We start from the raw sequence: 8,545 nt of genomic DNA on the forward strand, positions 1-8,545 counted from the left end.
GTGGCCATTCTACTCTAGGGTAGAACGTTTTCCTCGTTGCCAGAAGGGAGAAGGTGTCTCCAAGACCCCTAGGCCTGTTAAGGCTCTTGGTGCCTCAACTTCTGGATTTAAGGCTCCCTTCTCTGTGCTCCTCCTTTTATTGATTGATTTTATTATGGCTTGTCTTAATTGCTAATGTAGTTCCTCATTTTGCAGCTACCAGGCCATCTACCAGACATACCAGGTTTGGTATGGTAGATTTGAATGCTAGGCTTGCCCGGGTTAAGGAGGAAGACTCTCAGGGTAGTGGGGGTCCTGGAATTGAGGCTGATAAACCAATTAATTTGACTGACATTCCAGTTGCTCCAGTTATTCTTGATGTTCCCGTTATTCCTGCTAAGGCTAGCACCATGAATAGCGCATAGTAGAGCGGCGCCCAATACACCAGCAACCCCCATCATATGAAAAGGGTTCAGCGTCCAATTATGAAATCCTTGAAAAAAGAGGATGAATCGGAATATGGCTGCTACACCAAAACTAGGCGCAAAGAACCAACCAGACTGGCCTAGTGGATGAATTAGGAATACAGAAACAAAAACAGCAATTGGGCCAGAGAATGCGATTGCATTATAAGGGCGCAATTGAACAGATCGAGCAAGTTCGAATTGGCGTAACATAAAACCTATTAGTCCGAAAGCGCCATGAAGAGCAACAAAAGTCCACAGGCCGCCTAATTGACACCAACGAGTACAATCTCCTTGTGCTTCAGGACCCCACAGCAACAACAAAGAGTGTGCTAAACTATTAGCAGGAGTAGAAACGGCTGCGGTTAAGAAATTGCAGGCTTCCAAATAGGAACTGGCCAACCCATGAGTATACCATGACGTTACAAACGTCGTACCCGTAAACCAACCCCCTACAGCGAAATAAGCACAAGGAAAAAGCAATAGACCAGACCAACCTACAAAAACGAAACGGTCTGTACGTAACCAGTCATCCATAATATCAAACAAATCTTTTTCATCTTTGGTAAATTTATCAACGGCTATAGTCATAGTGATCCTCCTATTCAACTACTTCAACCATTTCCGAGCACCTTATAGCATTAGCATTTTCTGGAGTTCGAGAATTATTTTATTTCTTTTTTGTATTTTTTGATTTCTCGTCCACGGACCTTAGTTTAGCGATAGGGTTTCGAAAAATAAATTCTTTAGCGGTTCATAAATGAACTTAGGTTAAATTAAATTAAATTATTTATATTTATTAATTTTAACTTATTAGACTCAACGATTAACTATTACTTTTGTGAAAAAAGAACTGTTCAAGGAACAGCCAGATCTACTCCCTCACTGCCGTCGGAAATTTTAGAGTATATCTTTTCATTTTCGCGGGTTAAGGTAAGAAAGGTACTTCGACTATTTTTTTATTTACATTTTATTCTGTCAGGAAAAGAAAGAATTCCTATTTTTACTTAATTAAAATTCAATTTAATATGATATTCAATATTCATTCAATAAAAAAAAGAAACTTGAAATAAAAGTTTCCTTCCCGGATGCATTCTCCATTAAATTGTTGGAACAAAAATATGGGGGTGCATGGATATAGAAATTGTTTGTACATGAAGTCGCGCTATATCGAATAAGATTTCAATAGATAAGGTCGAACTTACTTCCATTTGGGAATCAAAGAAAAAATAGATATTGAAAATGGCTTTTTTTATCTTTGTGATTTTGTAATTTAATAAAAGTTTTATCCTCTTTATGAGGAAGATAATAGCCAATTTTTTAATGCGGAATCGGAATAACTAGGAACACAAAGAATTAGTAGGAAATATCGACAAATTCATGCAGAGTTTAAAGAAAAAAAGGTCAATTGTTTCATTTTAATCTCAATCACATTTTAATATCAGAATAGTGGGTAGAGTCATGATTCAATAGGTCAGGTCTACTTATTTTTTCATTTGTTGATTTATAATTTTGTTATTCTAAACAATTTTATTGAAATAAAAAAATAATATAAAATCTAAATATTTAATGATTCAACAGACCGCTTATACGATTTTTATTATTTAGTCATTATAATGAAGATTAGTTCAACTTTATAATATAATTATATATTAGATATCAACAAAAACTCTATTCCGCGTGCAAATATGATGGTGTTTTTTTATGAAACACCTCAAAAAAGCCCCTTATCGGATTTGAACCGATGACTTACGCCTTACCATGGCGTTACTCTACCACTGAGTTAAAAGGGCCCTTTTATATATTTAAAATATATATATTAAATATTATATATAGTTAATTATTGGCTGAGTCACCACCTATATCTATTCTATAATAGAAATAAGAAATATAATATACATATAAAATATATTTAATGAAGTTATTATATTCTATATTATACAACTTACATATACATAAGTAGGCAGCTAGCTGCTCGTTTCTAAATGCGATATATGGGGTTTGTTTACCTTAAACCTCCTTTTTTTGAGTAGCTAAAGCACGTCCTGAACGGATCCTTTGAATTATCTATTATTTAGATTTCCTCCGCTAATTTAATAAATTTTATCTTTTATATTAAGAAAAAAAATTAGAACGAATTTTTTTATAGTTTATAGATTTAATATCGAATGGTTTGAATGAATTATTAAAAAAATGAAATGAAAAAAAATTGGATGTAATCATGTAAGATGGAAAGACCCCTTGAATCTAATTATTGTTATTTAAAATTTAATAATAATATATATTAGATTCGATTATATTGACAATTTCAAAAAACTGTTCATACTATGAACATAGTATGATGGCAGTTGGGTACGTATGCCCCCATCGTCTAGCGGTTCAGGACATCTCTCTTTCAAGGAGGCAGCGGGGATTCGACTTCCCCGGGGGGTAGGGTACTACGAAAGGAAGTTGCTCGTGCATTATCAATAAGCCTAATCAATAAACCTATAATTGAATAGATTCTTCCTGGGTCGATGCCCGAGCGGTTAATGGGGACGGACTGTAAATTCGTTGGCAATATGTCTACGCTGGTTCAAATCCAGCTCGGCCCAAAAGCTCTCTCATCCATTATTTAGATGAAGATATTTGTCCTCCCAAAACGGCCGACATGCGGAATAAAAGACTCGATTTTTCTGTTTTTTATTTGTTAAGGGAAATTTAAATAATGATCTAGATCATTATCAAGATTCATCCTATGGGATAATTAAAACTAAAGAAAATTAACTAGTAATTCGTGTTGTTCTCACTCAAGTACATATTCATACAGAGATCCTTATATCACTAATAACTCCCTTCTATATTATAAGACAAAAATTCGAACTCTAAATGATTTCAATCAAATCATAAAAAGGGATATTGTATACCTTAGTTCCTTGGGATTGTAGTTCAATTGGTTAGAGCACCGCCCTGTCAAGGAGGAAGCTGCGGGTTCGAGCCCCGTCAGTCCCGACGGATCCAATAACCAAAGATCAAACAAGTATCTCATGTTTCTTTTTAGACCCCGTGTAATGTAATAATAAAAAAATTCAATTTAGACTAGAATTTAAGTTCTATCAAAAAAAGAGCAAAAACTAAAAAAAAAATGACAAAAAAAAGAAAGGTATTTTAGAACTTAACCCCTTGTAGTCAGTTTTTCATATATATATATGTATATATATATATATGTATATATATGTATATATATATATATGTGTATATATATATATATATATGTGTATATATATATATATATATATATATATATATATGTATATATACATATATATATATATATATATATATTAGAGTCCTTGTCTTTGGCACCTGGATGATCCCATAAAGGCGTGGAGACCGCACCTGGAGAAGATGTTTATATCGTTGAAGACGACCTTTAGGATTAATTGCTTAATAAGGTAACTAGGTGTTTTCCTTTAATTGTGTTTATGCCAATTGATGTAATCTACATGATTTAATAATTGATTTGTGTAAATTGGTACGTGTTTGATTGTCATGTTTAATTGTGTTTGTATGTTTACAAATGTGCGTCTATTGTTTAAATTGCATAAAGTATCCTGCCTATGCTCCGTTTGGATGTTTTGGGCGTGCGGCTAGGGTTCCCCATGGAAAGCTTAGTGGCGGCTTGGTGGTGGTATGGGAAAAGACCTAGAGTTATAGCTAAACTAGTATAACCTTGAGATTATGGCTCAATGTTATAGCTGGGTTGGTACAACTCTGAGGTTGTGATAAAGTTATAGGTGGAGCCGTATAACTTTGAGATTATAGCTCAATGTTATAGCTGAGCTACTATAACTTAAGTCACATGTCGATGTTATAGCTAATGCTATGTAACATTAGGCTAATGAAGTCAATGTTATAGCTGAGCTAATATAACGTTGAGTTATGAGGTAAGGTTATTGTTGAAGTTATATTTAGGGTACTATAACATTGAATGGTTAATGTTTAAGTTATAGCTGAAGTTACTATAACATTGGTTGCCTATACTTGTTTCATATGTTGTATTGTGTTCAACGTGTTATGTTCTTGTGTTTGCATATATCTTTGGTTACTCTTGTTCATATGATAAGTAAGATGGTCAGTTATACTATCTTATGGGTTGAGTCGTGATGTTGTGCATGCATGTTAGTACAGTCAGTTATACTGTGCATTTGTTTGTTGGCTGGTTTGAATAGATGACGGTAATATCAGCTATGTAAGATTCATTACCCTCTTATTAGACATTTCTAATAACTTTATAAATTTAGTTTAGTCATAAAACTAATTAGATCTTATGCATGCATAACAAAATACAAGGTAAGAAGAAAAACGGATCTACTTACAATGAATGCCGAATGGATATACTAATTGGACACCTTCCTAATTAGTCTTCTTAAGAAAATCCAAGTGCTCCAAGAAAACCCTTAGATCCAATGGTAGGATCTACTCCTCAAGGAATTGTACCAAGGTAATCACTCTTAATACATATACTAATTTAGATACTAGAAATTAATATATGTGCCCTTAAAAATAATAACTTACCCAAATGCTTTTTGTCTTACCCAAATGCTTAATAATAACATAGCATAAGGGTAGCATAAAAAATGCTTTTTATCTTACCCATATGCTTTTTGTCTTACCTATGATCCTAGGGTAGGTATCTAGGTTAAGCATGATTTATGTGTCATTATGATGTCCTTAAGCATGCATTAAACTAATGACAAAAATAATCACCCACTAACCCTTAGTCCAACCGGTTTTTGTACATAAAATGCACCTCAATTTTACCTTTATAATTTGTCATTTGTAATATGTTGTGACATGTGACATGCAACATGCAACATGTCATTAGTAATATAAATACATATTTAACTAATTAAATATTATTATATATTAAATAAATTACATTTGACAAATTAACAAGTAATTCACAATTACATGTATATAAAAATGGGTCACATTAAGTCTAGTTAATATAATCTACAACAGCTTGTAATTATAACTAACTAATTGCTCTTATCTCAAATGTTTCATAAACATTAATCAATTTTAGTAATACAACAAATTAATTACTAAATTGAATCTTATTTAATCAAATTACGATAAGATATAAAACTCTCTCTTAAAAATAAAATTTGTTCAATTTAAGGAATTAATTAACTTGTCTCATCATACAATTAATTAATTAATCAATTAAGAATGTTACCCTAGAGGTATGACCTTAAGGAATCAACTGATCACCACCGTCATACGATAGTAATGTCAAACTCTAGTCAGCCAATCATTACCGATTAATGTGGATCAGTTGACAATAAAATATTATTTTCCCTTAGCATTCTTAATATGATATTTAAACATGTGATAGAATTATTGTCGAGGACACATACTCCAACAATCTGCCACTTGTCCGCGACAAGTGTGCGTTACCAATTCTCTTGTCCTATTACTATCTCCCACTCAATGCAAGGTGTATTGCGGGTCGTACTTGCATTTGATCATATCATGAGTGGTTTCCTCGATCTGGAGAATAACTGTCTGACCGGAATTATCTACAGCAGATGCCTTCCGAGCGTGGCCAGGCATTTCCAGTTCATTACTCCTCGAGTGGCCTTGAGATATAAGATAGCCCTGATAGGGATGGACAACTCCTATTGCACTCTTCCCTTCGAATAGCCACAGCTCATTATAACCCAAAATGTGCCCATTTGACCCCAATTACGAAGGTCGTAGAACATAGATCAAAGTCACTCTGAAACTGTGCCATCTTAGACGAACAATCTTTAGTCAAAAAATCGACTCATAAGAATACTATAGTAGCTCTCGCCACGACCAGGCTATAAAATTTTCCAGAACTCTATAAGCGGTCATAAGCCCGACAGAGTGTCCCATACAGTCTGTCTATGTGATCGACTAGTCATCTCTTATGACTTTATGGCTCTTGAACTTGCCATCAATCGCATCACACTCCAGTCACTTCGAGATGCCACCTCATATAAGCAACTAGGGGCGAATACTATGTTAATCCAGTTAACTTTAATGGGATTCAATATTGTCTCAACAACACATTTGAATGTAACAAAGTAATAGAAGAGGTTTTTAATAAAACTCAAACGATGAATGTATTATCACATATGTAAAATTGATACAATATCAATTACTACATAATCTATAATCCATATTCCATTTTGTATATGTTGCACATTTCAATTCAATTGAAATGACATGACTTATCATGTTAAACCTGTGAAAAGGCTTTTGGTTAGTAAGTCTCAGCAACACATTGCACTTTCTCTAACCTTGCTATATGCATTTTCCCTTGGTTATGTATAATCTTTATTATAAAACGTTTGAGTGCGTGTCTAAATCTAATCTAGACATAGGCTCTATTGCCTTAGGATTGCTCCCACTGTCCTCATAGTGTATAGAGATAGGACCTTCGGTTAATGGAACGAACTACCATGGTTCCTCCAATTCATAAAATCGAATCCTAATATCATCCCTTCCTACTTGCATATCTCATTATTGCAAGTGTACTCAATTTCCGTTGTTAATCCCTCATTGTTCTACTGCCTAGAACGTTTCTAGCAGATTTGCTCCTTAAATAATATAGCCAAGATGGTTCTCTAACCATCCTTATGGGTTTAGAACATGGGTTTTATGTAACTCCTTGCACATAAATCCATCTCAATTCTAAATGCTTAGCTTCATATCTTTAGTGCTCCAAGAGTACTAACCAATGAACTATATGGCTATATAGAGACTTCTTCTCAAAAATTTTGATTTGTAACTTTTCGTCATAATCCAAGTATACGAAATTTAAGAATGGTGATACATCTAAGCGTAATGAATTAATCCCGCAGCGGAAGCAAGTGGATTCAATTTCTACATGTTCAATACCTTTGAACTTGACTAGACTCTTATCAATATAAGAATATTCATTTAACGCTAATATCCTCTCAGAATTATCTTTGTAGGTCTGGATACCTTAGAGATGTATTATTCTTCTCCTAAGTCTTCCATCATTCACAATGATCAATATGTCCCTTACATATAAGACTAATAACACCACATTACTCCCACTAAACTCCATGTATAAACAGAACTATTCGACAATTCGATAAATGTTTATCACATGATCAAAACATACAATTCAACTATTTGACATCTACTTAAGACTTCCTCTTAAGTTCACATCCTACTTTAGGATAGTTGCGATTTACAAAATTCATGCAAGATGACTTTAAAATCCAACTATATCAAATCATATCCGAATACAATGAAGCATTGTTGTTGCATGCAAAACCCTTTCCACCAACCAACTTTCATGTTTATGCTTGCCTCGGACTTTTGCGGAGTTGGAACTAGATAGAGCATCATAATAAGTTACAGGTTTGTTATTTTCTACAATAACATGACACCTGTCCACTTGGATTTCGAAGAAGGAAGGAACGTCTTCCTACTTCTTATTCTCAGTTTGTGGCTCTTGAACATTTTCGCCCACTGTGTCTATAAGAAATAATCCTCTTTTCTCTAATAGACAACATCACGAGCCACAAACTCTTTGTTCTCGTGATCATGTAGGAAGAGAGAGCATATATTTTCTTTCGAAACAAGCTTTAACTTAGGTACCATGCCTAATCATATCATATATGAATTGTACTTGATTGCTTTAACTATGGTTTGTTTTAGTGGAATAAATAAATACTAGACAAATTGTGATAGAAACTACTTCCAATTTTACAGTAAAGATACAATCATGTCGTAATGAAAGTGAACTTGTGATACCATATCACATTCTTTTTGGTGTAAATCAAAGTCATTACTTTATTGTTCCCCATTTTAACAAAGTACTAATACTTTGGTTTTATAATCTTTGGTTTTGATACCTTTTAAACATTCATTTGAACTTATTCAAAGAATTTCTCTTCTTACCTCATTAAGTGGATACCAAGTATCTACCTAGTTTGTTGGTAAAAGAGATGAAGAAGTAATAACCCTCTTTGATTGAAATTGTCTTCGACCATACACTTCAAAGTGTAAATAGGGCGAATATCTTGTTTTAATCATAATTATTTTCTAGAAAGAAG

General features: G+C 33.5%; 3 non-coding genes across 3 annotated transcripts; 2 read left to right on the forward strand and 1 right to left on the reverse strand.

The window, feature by feature from the left end:
* Window positions 1–2,164: 2,164 nt before the first annotated feature.
* On the reverse strand, window positions 2,165–2,236 carry TRNAT-GGU (transfer RNA threonine (anticodon GGU)). The gene has a single exon. It is a non-coding gene; the product is annotated as a tRNA-Thr (tRNA).
* Window positions 2,237–2,953: 717 nt separating this feature from the next.
* On the forward strand, window positions 2,954–3,037 carry TRNAY-GUA (transfer RNA tyrosine (anticodon GUA)). Its single transcript has one exon. It is a non-coding gene; the product is annotated as a tRNA-Tyr (tRNA).
* Window positions 3,038–3,360: 323 nt separating this feature from the next.
* Window positions 3,361–3,434, forward strand: TRNAD-GUC (transfer RNA aspartic acid (anticodon GUC)). Its single transcript has one exon. It is a non-coding gene; the product is annotated as a tRNA-Asp (tRNA).
* Window positions 3,435–8,545: the final 5,111 nt, after the last annotated feature.

The sequence above is a fragment of the Silene latifolia genome, chromosome X, assembly GCF_048544455.1.
Source record: "Silene latifolia isolate original U9 population chromosome X, ASM4854445v1, whole genome shotgun sequence".
In the NCBI taxonomy this organism is placed as follows: Eukaryota; Viridiplantae; Streptophyta; class Magnoliopsida; order Caryophyllales; family Caryophyllaceae; genus Silene; species Silene latifolia.